We start from the raw sequence: 17,325 nt of genomic DNA, 5'->3' as shown, positions 1-17,325 counted from the left end.
GGGAGGGGGGAGGGGGGAGGGATTGCATTGGGGAGTTATACCTGATATAAATGATGAATTGATGGGTGCTGACGAGTTGATGGGTGCAGCACACCAACATGGCACATGTATACATATGTAACCTGCACGTTATGCACATGTACCCTAGAACTTAAAGTATAATAAAAAAAAAAAAAAAAAAAAAACTGGAAAGGAGATTTCTGGGAAACTGCTTTGTGTTAGATATACTTGTACATCTCTCCTAGTTAAAACTTTTCTTATATTACGCAGTCTGGAAACTCCATCATGTACAGATTGGCGAATAAACTTTTGGGAGCACATTCAGGACTATGGTGAAAGAGGAGATATGTTCAGATAAAAGTGGATAGAAGCTTTGTGAGAAACTACTTTGTGATGTATGCATTCCACTCAGGGAATTATACCACTTTTCTCTCAAGGCAGCGTTTAAACACTGTTCCTGTGAAACCGAAAAAGTGATATTTCAGAGCTCATTGAGGACTATTGTGAATACTGAAACATATGAAATAAAATAGAGGAAGAAGCCTTCCACGAATTTGCTCCCTGATATATGCATTCACTTCACAGAGTGAATGCTTACTATATGTTGACCACTTTCAAAACTCTGTCTTTGCAGAACCTGTGAAGGGATATTTAGTGATGCCCGGAGGCTTGTGGTGAGCAACAAAACGTCTTCCGATGAAACCTACAGAGAAACTTTCTGAGCAATGGGTTTGCGATGTGTGTATTCATCTCATAGAATAAAATCATACTTTGTTTTGAGCAGCTTGAAATAACTGTTTTTGTGGATCTCAGGAAGGACATTTGGAAATGATCCTTAGAATATGGTAATTGAATATCCTCAAGTATAATCCAGAAAAAAGCTTTCTGTGAAACTGCTCTGTGTCATCTTAATTCCTCTCACACAGTAAAGCATCTTTTTTCATTGAGCAGTTTCCTAACCCTGTGTATGTTTAGCGTGTGATGGGATATTCGGGAGCACTGTGAGGCTTATGGTGAAAAAGGAAATATGTTCAGACCGAAACTGGATAGAAGCTTTCCGAGGAACTGCTTTGTCACGTGTGCATTCCACTCTCAGTGTTATAGCTCTCATCTCATACAGTATCGGGGAAACCCTTTTAGAGAAACAGACACTAAGTTATATTTGGGAGTATGTTGATGCTGATGGTGAAAAGCGAAATAGCCTCAACAAAAACTGGAAAGAAGCTTTCTAGGAAACTACTCTGTGATATGTGTAATCATCTCACACAGATAAAGCTTTCTTTACATTATGCAGCTTGGAAACTCCTTCATGGATGGATCCGCTAAGGGATATTTGGGATCACATTCAGGCCTAAGGTGAAATAGAAAATATAGTCAGATAAAAACTGGAGAGAATCTTTCTGAGAAACCACTTGGTAATGTGTGCATTCCGCTCAGGGACTTATAACTCTTCTCATTAAGCACAGTTTGAACACTGTTCCTGTAAAAACAAAAGAGTAATATTCGGAGCACAATGAAGACTATGGCAAAAAGTGAAATGTCGTCCAATAAAAAACAAGAAGAAGCACTCGAAGAAACTGGTCTCTGACAGGTCCATTCTTTTCACAGGGTTAAAGCTTACTCTACATTTCCCAGTTTGAAAGTCTGTCTTTGAGGGTTCTACGAAGGGATTATGAGTGGCAACCAGAGGACTGTGTGAACAAAGAAATGTCTTCCATCAAAAACTGGAGAGAAGCATTTTGCACAACCTTTTCATGATGTTTGCATTCATCTCATAGAATTAAATCATTCTTTGGATTGAGCAGTCTGAAATCACTGTTTCTGTGGAATCTGAGAAAGGACATTTGGAAATGATCTTTAGAATATCCTGAAAAACAAATAACTTCAGAGAGAAATCAGAAGAAAAGTTTCTGGGAAACTGCTCTGTGTCACGTGAATTCCACTGAAACAGTTTAGCTTCCCTTTACATTGAGCAGTATCAGAACACTGTTTTTCTTTAGTCTACGAAGGGTTACTCAGGAGCGTTTTGAGGCTTACGGTGAGAAAGGAAACGTCTTCAGATAGAAACTGGAGAGCAGCTTTCTGAGGAGCTGCTTTGTGACGTGTGCATTAAATTCACAGAAATATACGTTTCTTATCCTAGAGGATATCGGAATCCCTTTTAGAGAAAGAGCTACCAAGAGACATTCGGGAGTATAAGGAGGGCTCTGGTGAAAAAGGAAATATCCTCAGGCAAAAACTAGAAAGAAGATTTCTGTGAAACTGCTTTGTGTTAGATATATTTGTACATCTCACATAGTTAAAATTTTCTTTTATTATGCTGTTTGGAAACTCTGTCATGCACAGATCCATGAAGGGACATTCGGGAGCACATTCAGGCCTATGGTCAAAGAGGAGATATCTTCAGATAAAACTGGATAGAAGCTTTCTGAGAAACTACTTTGTAATGTACGCATTCCACTCAGGGAGTTATACCTCTTTTCTCACAAGGCAGAGTTTGAACACTGTTCCTGTGAAACTGAAAGAGGGACATTTCGGAGCGCATTGATGACTATGGTGAATAGTGAAATATACTGAAATAAAATCGAGGAGGAGGTGTTCCAAGAATCTGTTCTCTGATATGTGCATTCACTTCACAGAGTTAATGCTTACCCTATGTTGCCCAGTTTCGAAACTCTGTCTTTGAAGAATCTGCGAATGGATATTTAGTGACGCCCGGAGGCTTGTGGTGAGCAAGGAAACGTCTTCCGATGAAACCTGCAGAGAAACTTTCTGAGCAACTGCTTTGCATTGGGTGTATTTGTCTCATAGAGTTAAACCATTCTTTTGATTGAGCAGGTTGAAATCACTGTTTTTGTGGCATCTGAGGAAGGACATTTGTAAACAATCCTCAGATTATGGAGAAATAAATATCCTCAGGAAAAATCCAAAAGGAGACTTTCTGTGAAACTGCTCTGTGTCGTCTTAATTCCTCTCACTAAGTTAAGCATCTCTTTTCATTGAACAGTTTTACAACCCTGTGTATGTTTAGCATGTGATGGGATATTCGGGAGCACTTTGAAGCTTACGGTGGTAAAGGAAATATGTTCAGACCGAAACTGGAGAGAATCTTTCTGAGGAACTGCTTTGTGACATGTGCATTTCACTCACAGTGTTATACCTCTCTTCTCATACAGCATCGGGGAAACCCTTTTGGAGAAACAGATACCAAGTGATATTCCAGAGCATGTTGATGCCGATGGTGAAATGTGAAATAGCCTCTACAAAAACTGGAAAGAAGCTTTCTAGGAAACGTCTCTGTGATATCTGTAATAATCTCACATAGATAAAGCTTTCTTTATATTAAGCAGGTTGGAAACTGTCATGGACGGATCCATGAAGGGACCTTCAGGAGCACATTCAGGACTGTGGTGAAAAAGGAAATATCTTCATATTGAAAACTCGAAAGAAGATTTCTGTGAAAAGAAAAGAGGTATAACTCCCTGAGTAGAATGCATACATCACAAATTAGTTTCTCAGAAAGCTTCTATCCAGTTTTACCTGAAGATATCTCCCATTTAACGTAGGCCTCAATGAGCTCCCGAATTTACCCTTGTGAACTCGTGCATTTTGGAGTTCCCAAACTGCGTAATATAAGAAAAGTTTTAACTATGCGAGATGAGTCAATATATCTAACACAAAGCAGTTTCACAGATGTCTTCTTTCCATTTTTTTTTTTTTTTTTTCCTGAGGATATTTCCTTTTTCACCATAGCCCTAACTACACTCCAGAATGTCTCCTGGTAGCTTTTTCACCAAAAGGGATTCTGGAATCCTCTAGGAGAAGAAAGGTGTATTCCTGTGAGTAGAATGCACACGTCACAAAGCAGTCCTCAGAAAGCTTCTCTCCAGTTTCTATATGAAGACGTTTTCTTTCTCACTGTGAGTCTCAAAGCGCTCCTCAATATCCCTTCCCAGACTAAACAAAAATAGTGTTAAGATACTGTTCAATGAAAAGAGAAGCTTAGCTGTGTGAGCGGAATTCACGTGACACAGAGCAGTTTCACAGAAAGCTTCCTTCTGTTTTCTCTCTGAGGTTATGTCTTCGTCAGGATATTCTAAAGAGCGTCTCCAAATGTACTTTCTTAGATTCCACAGAAACAGTGATTTTAGACTGTTCAATCCAAAGAATGATTTAACTCTGTGAGCAGAATACAAACATCACAAAAGAGTTGTGCAGAATGCTTCTCTCCAATTTTCGATGAAGATATTTCCTTGCTTGACACAGGACTCCGGTTGCTATCCCTTCACAGAACCCTCAAAGACCGACTTTTAAACTGGGAAATTTAGAGTAAGCTTTAACCCTGTGAAAGAATGGACATGTCAGAGAGCAATTTTTTCGAGTGCTTCTTTCTGCATTTTATTGGACAACATTTCACTTTTACCATAGTCTTCAATGTGCTCTGAATATCACTGTTTTGCTTTTACAGGAACAGTGTTCAAACTGTGCCTTATGAGAAGAAAGTTATAACTCCCTGAGGGGAATGCACATACCACTAAGTAGTCTCAGAAATGTTCTCTCCAGCTTTTTTCTTACTATATTTCCTATTTCACCATAGGTCCGAATGTCATCCCAAATATACTTTTGGGGTTCCACCCACAAAGGAGTTTCCAAGCCACGTAATGTAAAGAAAGCTTCAAATATGTGAGATGAATAAACATAGCAAAAAGCAGATTCACAGAAGGCTTTTTTCCAGTTTTTATCTGAAGATATTTCCTTTTTCACCATAGTCCTGAATGTGCTCCCGAAGGTCTCTTCGTTGATGCGTCCATGACAGTTTCCAAGCTGCATAATGTAAAGAAAGCTTTATCTATGTGAAATGATTACACATATCACAGAGTAGTTTCATAGAAAGCTTCTTTGCAGGTTTTGTCTGAGGCTATTTTCCTTTTCTCCATCGGCATCAACATGCTCCGGAATATCACTTGGTACCTGTTTCTCCAAAAGGGTTTCCCCGACGCTGTATGAGAAGAGAGGTATAACACTCTGAGTGTAATGCACAAGTCACAAAGCAGTTCCTTGGAAAGCATCTCTCCAGTTTTGGTCTGAACATATTTCCTTTTTCACTGTAAGCCTCAAAGTGCTCCCAAATATTCCATCACAAACTAAACATACACAGGGTTAGGAAAGTGCTAAATGAAAAGAGAGGCTTAACTGAGCCAGAGGAAGTAAGACCACAGACAGCAGTTTCACAGAAAGCTTCCTTCTCGATTTTACCCCTGGATATTTCTTTCTCCGTATTATAAGGATCGTTCCCAAATGTGCTTCCTCAGATTCCACAAAAACAGTGATTTCAAGCTACTCATTCCAAAGAATCCTTTAACTCTATGAGACGAATACACACATCGAAGCAGTTGCTCAGAAAGTTTCTCTGCAGGTTCCATCGGAAGACGTTTCCTTGCTCACCACAAGCCTCTGGGCGTCAATAAATATCCCTTCACAGATTCTTCAAAACAGAGTTTCCAACTGGGCAACATAGAGTAAGCATTAACTCTATGAAGTGAAGGCACATATCAGAGAGCATATTCTTGGAGCGCTTCTTCCTCCATTTTATTTCAGTATATTTCACTATTCGCCATAGTCCTCAGTGCGCTCCAAAATATCACTTTTTTTGTTTTCACAGGAGCAGTGTTCAAATGCTGCCTTTTGAGAAAAGAGGTATAACACCCTGAGTGTAATGCATACATCACAAATTTGTTTCTCAGAAAGCTTCTATCCAGTTTTTATGTGAAGATATTTCCTCTTTCACGGTCAGCCTGAATGTGTTCCCGAATGTCCTTTTGCAGATCCATGCATGATGGAGTCTCCAAACTGCGTAATCAAGAAAATTTTAACTATGCGAGATGAGTAACTATATCTGACACAAAGCAGATTCACAGAAATATTCCTTCCAGTTTTTGTCTGCAGATATTTCCTTTTTCACCATAGCCGTTCCTATACTCCCAAATGTCTCCTGGTAGCTGTCCCTCCAAAAGGGATTCCGGAATCCTCTATGAGAAGAAAGGTATATTTCTGTAAGTGGAATGCACATGTCAAAAAGCAGCTTCTCTGAAAGCTTCTCTCCAGTTTCTATCTTAAGACATTTCCTTTCTCACCGTAAGCCTCAAAGCACTCCTGAATATCTCTTCACAGACTAAACAAAAACAGTGTTATGATACTGTTCAATGCAAGGAGAAGATTAACTGTGTGAGTGGAATTCACCTGACAGACTCCAGATACACAGAAAGCTTCCTTCTGGTGTCTCTCTGAGTTTATTTCTTTTTCAGGATATTCTAAAGAGCGCTTCCAAACGTCCTTTCTCAGATTCCACGGAAACAGTGATTTCAATCTGCTTAATCCGAACAATGATTTAACTCTATGAGATGAATAGAAACATCACAAAAGAGTTGTGCTGAAAGCTTCTCTCCAATAGTCTATGGAAGACATTTCCTTGCTCGACACAGGCCTCTGGTTGCCATTTACTATCCCTTCGCAGAACCCTAAAAGATCGTCTTTCAAACAGGAACATGTAGAGTATGATTTAACCCTGTAAAAAGAATGAACATGTCAGAGAGCAGTATCTTCAAGTGCTTCCTTCTGTTTTTTAGTTGACGACATTTCGCTTTTTGCCATAAACTTCAATGTGCTACGAGTATCACTCTTTTGGTTTTACAGGAACAGTGTTCAAGCTGTGCCTTATGAGAAGAAATTTATAACTCTCTGAGTGGAATGCACACATCATCAAGCAGTTTCTCAGAAAGCTTCTCACCAGTTTTTATCTGACTATACTTCCTATTTCACCATAGGCCTGAATGTGATCCCAAATATCCCTTTGCAGATCCATCCACAAGGGAGTTTCCAAGCTGCGTAATGGATAGATAGCTTCAACTATGTGAGATGAATAAATATAGAAAAAGGCAGATTCACAGAAAGCTTCTTTCCAGTTATTATATGCAGATATTTCCTTTTTCACCATAGTCCTGAATGTACTCCCGAAGCTCCCCTCGTGGATCCATACATGACAGTTTCCAAACTGCATAATGTAAAGAAAGCTTTATCTATGTGAGATGAATACACATATCTCAGAATAATTTCCTAGAAAGCTTCTTTTCGGTTTTTGTCTGAGGCTATTTCCCTTTTCACTATCGGAATCAACATGCTCCCGAACATCACTCGATACCTGTTTCTCCAAAAGGGTTTCCCCGACTCTCTATGAGAAGAGAGGTATAATACTTTGAGTGGGATGCACAAGTCACAAGACAGTTCCTCAGAAAGCTTCCCTCCAGTTTCGGTCTGAACATATTTCCTTTTTATCTGTAAGCCTCAAAGTGCTTGCGAATATCCCATCACACGCAAAACGTGCATAGGGTTAGAACACTGCTCAATGAAAAGAGAGGCTTAACTGAGCAAGAAGAATTAAACGACACAGAGCAGTTTCACAGACAGCTTCCCTCTGGATTTTACCTGAGGATATTTCTTTCTCCATATTCTAAGGATCCTGCCCAAATGTCCTTCCTCAGGTGCCACAAAAATAGTGATTTCAAGCTGCTCAATCCAAAGAATGGTTTAACTCTATGAGACAAATACACACAATGCAAAGCAGTTGCTCAGAAAGTTTCTCTGCCGGTTTCATCGGAGGACGTTTCCTTCCTCATCACAAGCCTCCGGGCGTCACTAAATATCCCTTCACAGATTCTTCAAAGACAGAATTTCAAAACTGGGCAACATAGAGTAAGCATTAACTCTGTGAAATGAATGCACATGTCAGATAATAGATTATTGGAACACTTCCTCCTCGATTTTATTTCAGTATATTTCACTATTCGCCATAGTTTTCGATGCACTCCAAAATATCACTTTTTCGGTTTCACAGGAACAGTGTTCAAACGTTGCCTTTTGAGAAAAGAGGTATAACTCCCTGAGTGGAATGCAAACATAACAAACTACTTTCTCAGAAAGCTTCTATCCAATTTTTATCTGAAGATATCTCCTCTTTCACCGTAGGCCTGAATGTGCTCCCGAATGTCCCTTCGGAGATCCGTGCATGACGGAGTTTCCAAACTGCATAATATAAGAAAAGATTTAACTATGCGAGATGAACAAATACATCTAACACAAAGCAGTTTCACAGAAATCTTCTTTAACTTTTGTGGCTGAGGATATTTCCTTTTTCATGATTGCCCTCCCTATACTCCTGAATGTTTCTTGGTAGCTCTTTCTCCAAAAGGGATTCCGAAATCTTCTAGAAGAAGAAAGGTATATTTCTGTGAGTGGAATGCATACATCACAAGGAAGCCCCTCAGAAAGCTTCTCTCCAGTTTCAATCTTAAGAAGTTTCCTTTCTCACCATAAGCCTCAAAGCATTTCTGAATATCCCTTCGCAGACTAAACAAAAACAGTGTTATGACACTGCTCAATGAAAAGGGAAGCTTAACTGTGTGAGGGGAATTCACGTGACACAGAGCAGTTTCACTGAAAGCTTCCTTCTGTTTTCTCTCTGAGGTTATTTCTTTTTCAGGATATTCTAAAGAGCGTTTCCAAATGTCCTTTCTCAGATTCCACAGAAACAGTGATTTCAAACTGCTCAATCCAAAGAATTATTTAACTCTATGAGATGAATACAAACGTCACAAAAGAGTTGCACAGAAAGCTTCTCTCCAATTTGCGATGGAAGACATTTCCTTGCTCACACAGACCTCCATTTGCCACTTTCTATCCCTCTACAGAACCCTCAAAGACCGATTTTCAAACTGGGAAATGTAGAGTAAGCTTTAACCCTGTAAAAAGAATGGTCATTTCAGAGACAAGTTTCTTCGAGTGCTTTTTCCTGTTTTTAATTGGACATTTCACTTTTTGCCATAGTCTTCAATGTGCTCCGAATATCACCCTTTTGGTTTTACAGGAACAGTTTTCAAACTGTGCTTTATGAAAAGAAAGTCATACATCCCTGAGTAGAATGCACACACCACCAAGCTGTTTCTCAGAAAGCTTCTCTCCAGTTTTTATCTGACTATATTTCCTATTTCACCAAAGGCAGGAATGTGATCCCAAATATCCCCTGCAGATCCATCCACGAGGGAGTTTCAAAGCTGTGTAATGTAAAGAAAGCTTAATCTATGTGAGATGAATAAACATGGCAAAAAGCAGATTCACAGAATGCTTCTCTCCAGTTTTTATCTGAAAATATTTCCTTTTTCACCACACTCCTGAGTGTGCTCCCGAAGGTCCCCTCATGGATCCGTCTGTGACAGTTTCCAAGCTGCGTAATGTATAAAAGCTTTATCTATGTGAGATGATTACACGTGTCACAGAGCATTTTCCTAGAAAATTTCTTTTCAGTTTTTGTCTGAGGATATTTCAATTTTCACCATCGGCATCAACATGCTCCCGAATATCACTCGGTACCTGTCTCTCCAAAAGGGTTTTCACGACGCTGTATGAGAAGAGAGATATAACACAACACTGTGAGTGGAATTCACACATCACAAAGCTGTTCCTCGGAAAGCTTCTCTCCAGTTTCGGTCTGAACATATTTCCTTTTTCAACGTAAGCCTCAAAGTGCTCCCGAATACACCATCACATGCTAAACATACACAGGGTTAGAAAACTGCTCAATGAAAATAGGGGCTTAACTGAGCAAGAGGAATTAAGATGACACAGAGCAGTTTCACAGAAAGCTTCCTTCTGGATTTTACCTGAGGATATTTCTTTCTCTGTATTCTAAGGATCATTCCCAAATGTCCTTCCTCAGATGCCACAAAAACAGTGATTTCAAGCTGCTAAATCCAAAGAAAGTTTTATCTCTATGAGACTAGTACACACATTGAAAAGTAGTTGTTCAGAAACTTTCTCTGCAGGTTTCATCGGAAGACGTTTCCTTGCTCACCACAAGCCTCTGGGAGTCACTAAATATCCCTTCACAGATTCATCAAAGACAGGATTTCGAAACTGGGCAACATACAGTTAGCATTAACTCTGTGAAGTGAATGCACATATCAGAGAGCAGATTCTTGGAACGCTTCTTCCTCGATTATATTTCAGTATATTTCACTGATTGCCATAATCCACAATGCACTCCAAAATATCACTTTTTCGGATTCACAAGAACAGTGTTCAAACGCTGCCTTGTGAGAAAAGAGGTATAACTTCCAGAGTGGAATGCATACATCACAAAGTAGTTTCTCAGAAAGCTTCTATCCAGTTTTTATCTGAAGATATCTCCTTTTTCACCGTAGGGCTGAATGTGCTCCCGAATGTCCCTTGCGGATTGGTGCATGATGGAGTTTTCAAACTGCGTAATATATGGAAAGTTTTAACTCTGTGAGATGAATAAATATATCTAATGAAAAGCATTTTCACAGAAATCTTCTTTCCAGGTTTTGTCTGAGGATATTTCCTTTTTCACCATAGCTGTCCCTATACTCCAGAATGTCCCTTGGTAGCTTTTTCTCCAAAATGGATTCCGGAATCCTCTAGGGGAAGAATGGTATATTTCTGTTGAGTGGAATGCACACGTCACAAATCAGCTCCTCAGAAAGCTTTTCTCCAGTTTCTATCTGAAAACGTTTTCTTTTTCACCGTAAGCCTCAAAGCACTCCTGAATATCCCTTCGCAGACTAAACAAAAACAGTGTTATGATACTGCTCAATGAAAATAGAAGCTTGAATGTGTGAGCAGAATTTACGTGACACAGAGCAGTTTCACAGAAAGCTTCCTTCTGGTTTCTCTCTAAGGTTATTTCTTTTTTCAGGATATTCTAAAGAGTGTTTCCAAATGTCCTTTCTCAGATTCTACAGAAATAAGGATTTCAAACTGCTCAATCCAAAGAATGATTTAAAATTATGAGATCAATACAAACATCACAAAAGAGTTGTGCAGAAAGCTTCTCTCCAATTTTCGATGGAAGACATTTTCTTGCTTGACACAGGCCTCCGGTTGCCACTTAGTATCCCTTCACAGAACCCTCATAGACCGACTTTCAAACTGGGAAATGTAGAAAAAGCTTTAACCCTGTGAAAAGAATGGACATGTCAGAGAGCAGTTTCTCCGAGTGCTTCTTTGTGTTTTTTATTGGATGATATTTCACATTTTACCATAGTCTTTAACGTGCTCCAAATTTCACTCTTTTGGTTTTACAGGAACAATGTTCAAACTGTGCCTTATGAGAAGAAAGTTATACTTCCCTGAGTGTAATGCACACATCACCAAGCAGTTTCTCATGAAGCTTCTCTCCAGTTTTTATCTGACTATGTTTCCTATTTCACCATAGGCCCGAATGTGATCCTATATATTTCTTCACAGATCCATCCATGAGGGAGGTTCCAAGCTGAGCAATGCACACAAAGCTTCATGTATGTGACATGAATAAACATAGCAAAAAGAAGATTCACAGAGAGCTTCTATCTAGTTTTTATCTGAAGGTATTTCCTTTTTCACCATAGTCCTGAATGTGCTCCCAAATATCCCTTCGTGGATCCGTCCATAACAGTTTCTAAGCTGTATAATGTAAAGAAAGCATTATCTATGTGAAATGATTACACATATCACAGAATAATTTCCTAGAAAGTTTCTTTCCAGTTTTTGTCTGAGGCTATTTTACTTTTCACTTTCGGCATCAACATGCTCCTGAATATCACTTGGTACCTGTTCCTCCAAAAGTGTTTCCCCGACGATGTATGAGAAGAGCAGTATAACACTCTGAGTGGAATGCGAACATCACAAAAGCAGTTCCTTGGAAGGTTTCTCTCCAGTTTTGGTCTGAACATATTTCCCTTTTCACCAAAGTGCTCCTGAATATCCCATCACAAACTAAACATACACCATGATAGAAAACTGCTGAATGAAAAGAGAGGCTTAACTGAGTGAGTGGAATTAACACGATGCAGAGGCCAGGTGCGGTGGCTCAAGCCTGTAATCCCAGCACTTTGGAAGGCCGAGACAGGTAGATCATGGGGTCAGGAGATCGAGACCATCCTGGCTAACATGGTGAAACCCCGTCTCTACTAAAAAATACAAAATACTAGCCAGGTATGTGGCGGGCGCCTGTAATCCCAGCTACTCGGGAAGCTGAGGCAGGAGAAAGGCATGAACCTGGGAGGCGGAGTTTGCAGTGAGCTGAGATCCAGCCACTGCGCTCCAGCCTGGGTGACAGAGTCAGACTCCGTTTCAAAAAAAAGAAAAAAAAGATGACGCAGAGCAATTTCACAGAAAGCTTCCTTCTGGATTTTACCTGAGGATATTTCTTTCTTCATATTCTAAGGACCTTTCCCAAATGTCCTTCCTCAGATTCCACTAAAACAGTGATATCCAGTTGCTCAATCAAAAGAATGGTTAAACTCTAGGAGACGAATACACACATCGCAAAGCAGTTGCTCAGAAAGTTTCTCTGCAGGTTTCATCGGAAGGCATTTCCTCGCTCACCACAAGCCTCTGGGCGTCACTAAATATCTCTTCATAGATACATCAAAGAGAGAGTTTCGATATTGGGCAACATAGAGTAATCATTAACTCTGTGAAGTGAATGCACATATCAGAGAGCAGATTCTTTAAACGCTTCTTCCTCGATTTTATTTCAGTATATTTCACTATTCACCATAGTCCTCAATGCGCTCCAAAACATAACTTTTTCGGTTTCACAGGAACAGTGTTCAAATGCTGCCTTTTGTGAAAAGAGGTATAACTCTTGAGAGGAATGCATACATCATAAAATAGTTTCTCAGAAAGGTCCTATCCAGTTTTTATCTGAAGACATCTCCTCTTTCACTGTAGGCCTGAATGTGCTCCTGAATGTCGTTTCGCGGATCCGTGCATGACGGAGTCTCCAAACTGCGTAATCAAGAAAAGTTTTAACTATGCGAGATGAGTAACTCTTGAGAGGAATGCATACATCATAAAATAGTTTCTCAGAAAGCTTCTATCCAGTTTTTATCTGAAGATATCTCCTTTTTCACCGTAGGCCTGAATGTGCTCCCAAATGTCCCTTCATGGATCCATTCATGACGGAGTTTCCAAACTGCGTAATATAAGAACAGTTTTAACTATACAAGATGAATAAGTATATCTAACACAAAGCAGGTTCAGAGGAATCTTTTTTCCAGTTTTTGTCTGAGGATATTTCCTTTTTTACCATATCTGTCCCTATACTCCCGAATGTCTCTTAGTAGCTGTTTCCCCAAAAGGGATTTCAGAATCCTCTATGAGAAGAAAGGTATATTTCTGTGAGTGGAATGCACATGTCACAAAGCAGCTCCTCAGAAAGATTCTCTCCAGTTTCTGTCTGAAGGTGTTTCTTTTCTCACCGTAAGCCTCAAAGCGCACCTGAATATCCCTTCGCAGATTAAACAAAAACAATGTTATGATACTGTTCAATGCAAAGAGAAGATTAACTGTGTGAGTGAAATTCAACTGACAAACTGCAGATTCATAGAAAGCTTCCTTCTGGTTTCTCTCTGAGATTATTTCTTTCTCAGGATATTCTAAAGAGCGTTTCCAAATGTCCTTTCTCAGATTCCACAGAAACAGTGATTTCAAACTGCTCAATCCAAAGAATAATTTAACTCTATGAGATCAATACCAACATCACAAAAGAGTTGTGGAAGACATTTCCTTGCTCGACACAGGCTTCTGGTTGCCAATTACTATCCCTTCGCAGAACCCCCAAAGACCGACTTTCAAACTGGGAAATGAAGAGTAAGCTTTAACCCTGTGAAAAGAATGGATATGTCAGAGAGCAGTTTATTCGAGTGCTTCTTTCTGTTTTTTATTGGACGATATTTCACATTTTGCCATAGTCTTCAATGTGCTCTGAATATCACTCTTTTGGTTTTGCAGGAACAGTGTTCAAACTGTGCCTTATGAGAAGAAAGTTATAACTCCCTGAGTGAAATGCACACGTCACCAAGCAGATTCTCAGAAATTTTCTCTCCAGTTTTATCTGGCTATATTTGCTATTTCACCATAGGCCCGAATGTGATCCCAAATATCCCTTTGTGGATCCATCCAGAAGAAAGTTTCCAAGCTGCATAATTTATAGAAAGCTTCATGTATGTGAGATGAATAAACATAGCAAAAAGCAAATTCACAGAAAGCTTCTTTGCAGTTTTTATCTGAAGATATTTCCTTTTATATCATAGCCCTGAAGGTGCTACCGAAGGTCCCTCCGTGGATCCATCCATGCCATTTTCCAAGGTGCATAATATAACGAAAGCTTCATCTATGAGAGATGATTACACATATCATGGAGTAGTTTCATAGAAAGCTTCTTTACAATTTGTGTCTGAGGCTTTTTCCCTTTTCACCATTGGCTTCAACATGCTCCCGAATGTCACTTGGTACCTGTTTCTCCAAAAGGGTGTCCTTGACACTTTATGGGAATAGATGTAAAACACTGTGAGTGGAATGCACACGTCACAAATCAGTTCCTCAGAAAGCTTCACTCCCGTTTTGGTCTGAACATATTTCCCTTTACACTGTAAGTCTCAAAGTGCTCCCGAATATCCCATCAAATGCTAAACCCATACAGGGTTAGAAAACTGCTCAACCAAAGAGAGGCTTAACTGAGCGAGAGGAATTAAGACGACATGGTGTAGTTTCACAGAAAGCTTCCTTCGGATTTTACCTGAGGATATTTCTTTCTCCATATTCTAATAATCATTTAGAAATGCCCTTCCTCAGATTCCACAAAAACAGTGATTTCAAGCTGCTCAATCAAAAGAATTGTTTAACTCTATGAGACAAATACACACATCACAAAGCAGTTGCTCAGAAAGTTTCTCCGCAAGTTTCACTGGAAGATGTTTCTTTGCTCACCACAAGCCTCCGGGCGTCACTAAATATCCCTTCACAGATTCTTCAAAGACAGAGTTTTGAAACTGGGCAACATAGAGTAAGCATTAACTCTGTGAAGTGAATGCACATATCAGAGAGCAGATTCTTGGAACGCTTCTTCCTCCATTACATTTCACTATATTTCACTATTTGCCATAGTTCTCAATGTGCTCTGAAATATCACTTTTTTGGTTTCAGAGGAAAAGTGTTCAAACACGGCCTTGTGAGAAAAGAGGTATAACTCCCTGAGTGGAATGCATACATAACAAAGAACTTTCTCAGAAAGCTTCTATCCAGTTTTTATCTGAACATATCTCCTCTTTTACCGTAGGCCTGAATGTGCTCCCGAATGTCCCTTGCGGATCGGTGCATGATGGAGTTTCCAAACTGCGTAATATAAGAAATGTTTTAACTATGTGAGATGAATTAATACATCTAACACAAAGCAGTTTCACAGAAATCTTCTTTCCAGTTTTTATCTGACGATATTTATTTTTTCACCATATTTGTCCCTGTACTCCCGAATGTCTCTTGGTAGCTTTTTCTCCAAAAGGGATTCTGGAATCCTCTAGGAGAAGAAAGGTATATTTCTGTGAGTGGAATGCACATGTCACAAAGCAGCTCCTCCAAAAGCTTCTCTCTAATTTCTATCTGAAGACGTTTTCTTTCTCACCGTAAGCCTAAAAGCGCTTCTGTATATCCCTTCACAGACTACACAAAAACAGTGTTATAATACTGCTCAATGAAAAGAGAAGGTTGACTGTGTGAGCGGAATTCTAGTGACACAGAGCAATTTCACAGAAAGCTTCCTTCTGGTTTCCATCTGAGGTTGTTTCTTTTTCAGGATATTCTTAAGAGCGTTTCCAAATGTCCTTTCTCAGATTCCACAGAAACAGTGATTTCAAACTGTGCAATCCGAAGAATGATTTCACTCTATGAGTTTAATACAAACATCACAAAAGAGTTGCACAGAAATCTTCTCTCCAATTTTCGATGGAAGACTTTTCCTTCCTCAACACAGGCCTACAGTTGTCACTTACTATCCCTTCTCAGATCCCTCAAAGACCGACTTTCAAACTGGGAAATGTCAAGAAAGCTTTAACTCTGTGAAAAGAATGGACACGTCAGAGAGCAGTATCTTCGGGTGCTTCTGTCTGTTTATTATTTGACGACATTTCACTTTTCGCCATAGTCTTCAATGTGCTCCGAATATCACACGTTTGGTTTTACAGGAACAGTGCTCAAACTGTGCCTTATGAGAAGAAAGGTACAACTCCCTGAGAGGAATGCACGCATCACCAAGCAGTTTCTCACAAAGCTTCTCTCCAGTTTTTATCTGACTATATTTCCAATTTCACCATAGGCCCGAATGTGATCCCAAGTATCCCTTCACGGATCCATCTACGAGGGAGTTTCCAAGCTGCATAATGTAAGGAAAGCTTCATCTATGTGAGATGAATAAGCATAGCAAAAAGCAGATTCACAGAAAGCTTCTTTCCTGTTTTTATCTGAAGATATTTCCTTCTTCACCATAGTTCTGAATGTGCTCCTGAAGGTCCCCTCGTGGATCTGTCCATGACAGTTTCCAGCTGTGTAATGTAAAAAAAGCTTTATGTATGTGAGATGAATACACATATCACAGAGTAATTTGCTAGAAATCTTCTTTCCAGTTTTTGTCGAGGCTATTTCCCTTTTCACCATCAGCATCAACGTGCTCCTGAATATCACTCAGAACCTGTTTCTCCAAAAGGGTTTCCCTGACGCTGTATGAGAAGAGACGTATAACAGTTTGAGTGGAATGCACAGGTCCAAAAGCAGTTCCTCAGAAAGCTTCTCTCCAGTTTCCGTCTGAACATATTTCCTTTTTCACCGTAAGCCTCAAAGTGCTCCCGAATATCCCATCACACCCTAAACATACACAGGGTTAGAAAACTGCTCAATGAAAAGAGAGGCTTAACTGAGCGAGAGGAATTAAGGTGGCACAGAGTAATTTAACAGAAGGCTTCCTTCTGGATTTTACCTGAGGATATTTCTTTCTCCATATGCTAAGTATCGTTCCCAAATGTCCTTCCTCAGATGCCACAAAAACAGTGATTTCAAGCTCAAGAATCCAAAGAAGGGTTTATCTCTATGAGACTAATACAGACATCACAAAGCAGTTGCACAGAAAGTTTCTCTGCAGGTTTCATCAGAAGACGTTTCCTTGATCACTACAAGCCTCCTGGCATCATGAAATATCCCTTCACAGATTCTTCAAAGACAGAGTTTCGAAACTGGGCAACATAGAGTAAGCATTAACTCTGTGAAGTGAATGCACATATCGGAGAGCAGATTCTTGGAACAATTCTTCCTCGATTTTATTTCAGTATATTTCACTATTCACCAGAGTCCTCAAGATGCTCCGAAGCATAACTTTTTCATTTTCACAGCAACAGTGTTCAAATGCTGTCTTCTGAGAAAAGTGGTATAACACCTTGAGTG

This window comes from Piliocolobus tephrosceles, chromosome 2 (genome assembly GCF_002776525.5).
Source record: "Piliocolobus tephrosceles isolate RC106 chromosome 2, ASM277652v3, whole genome shotgun sequence".
Classification (NCBI taxonomy): domain Eukaryota; kingdom Metazoa; phylum Chordata; class Mammalia; order Primates; family Cercopithecidae; genus Piliocolobus; species Piliocolobus tephrosceles.
This window is presented reverse-complemented; position numbering follows the sequence as displayed.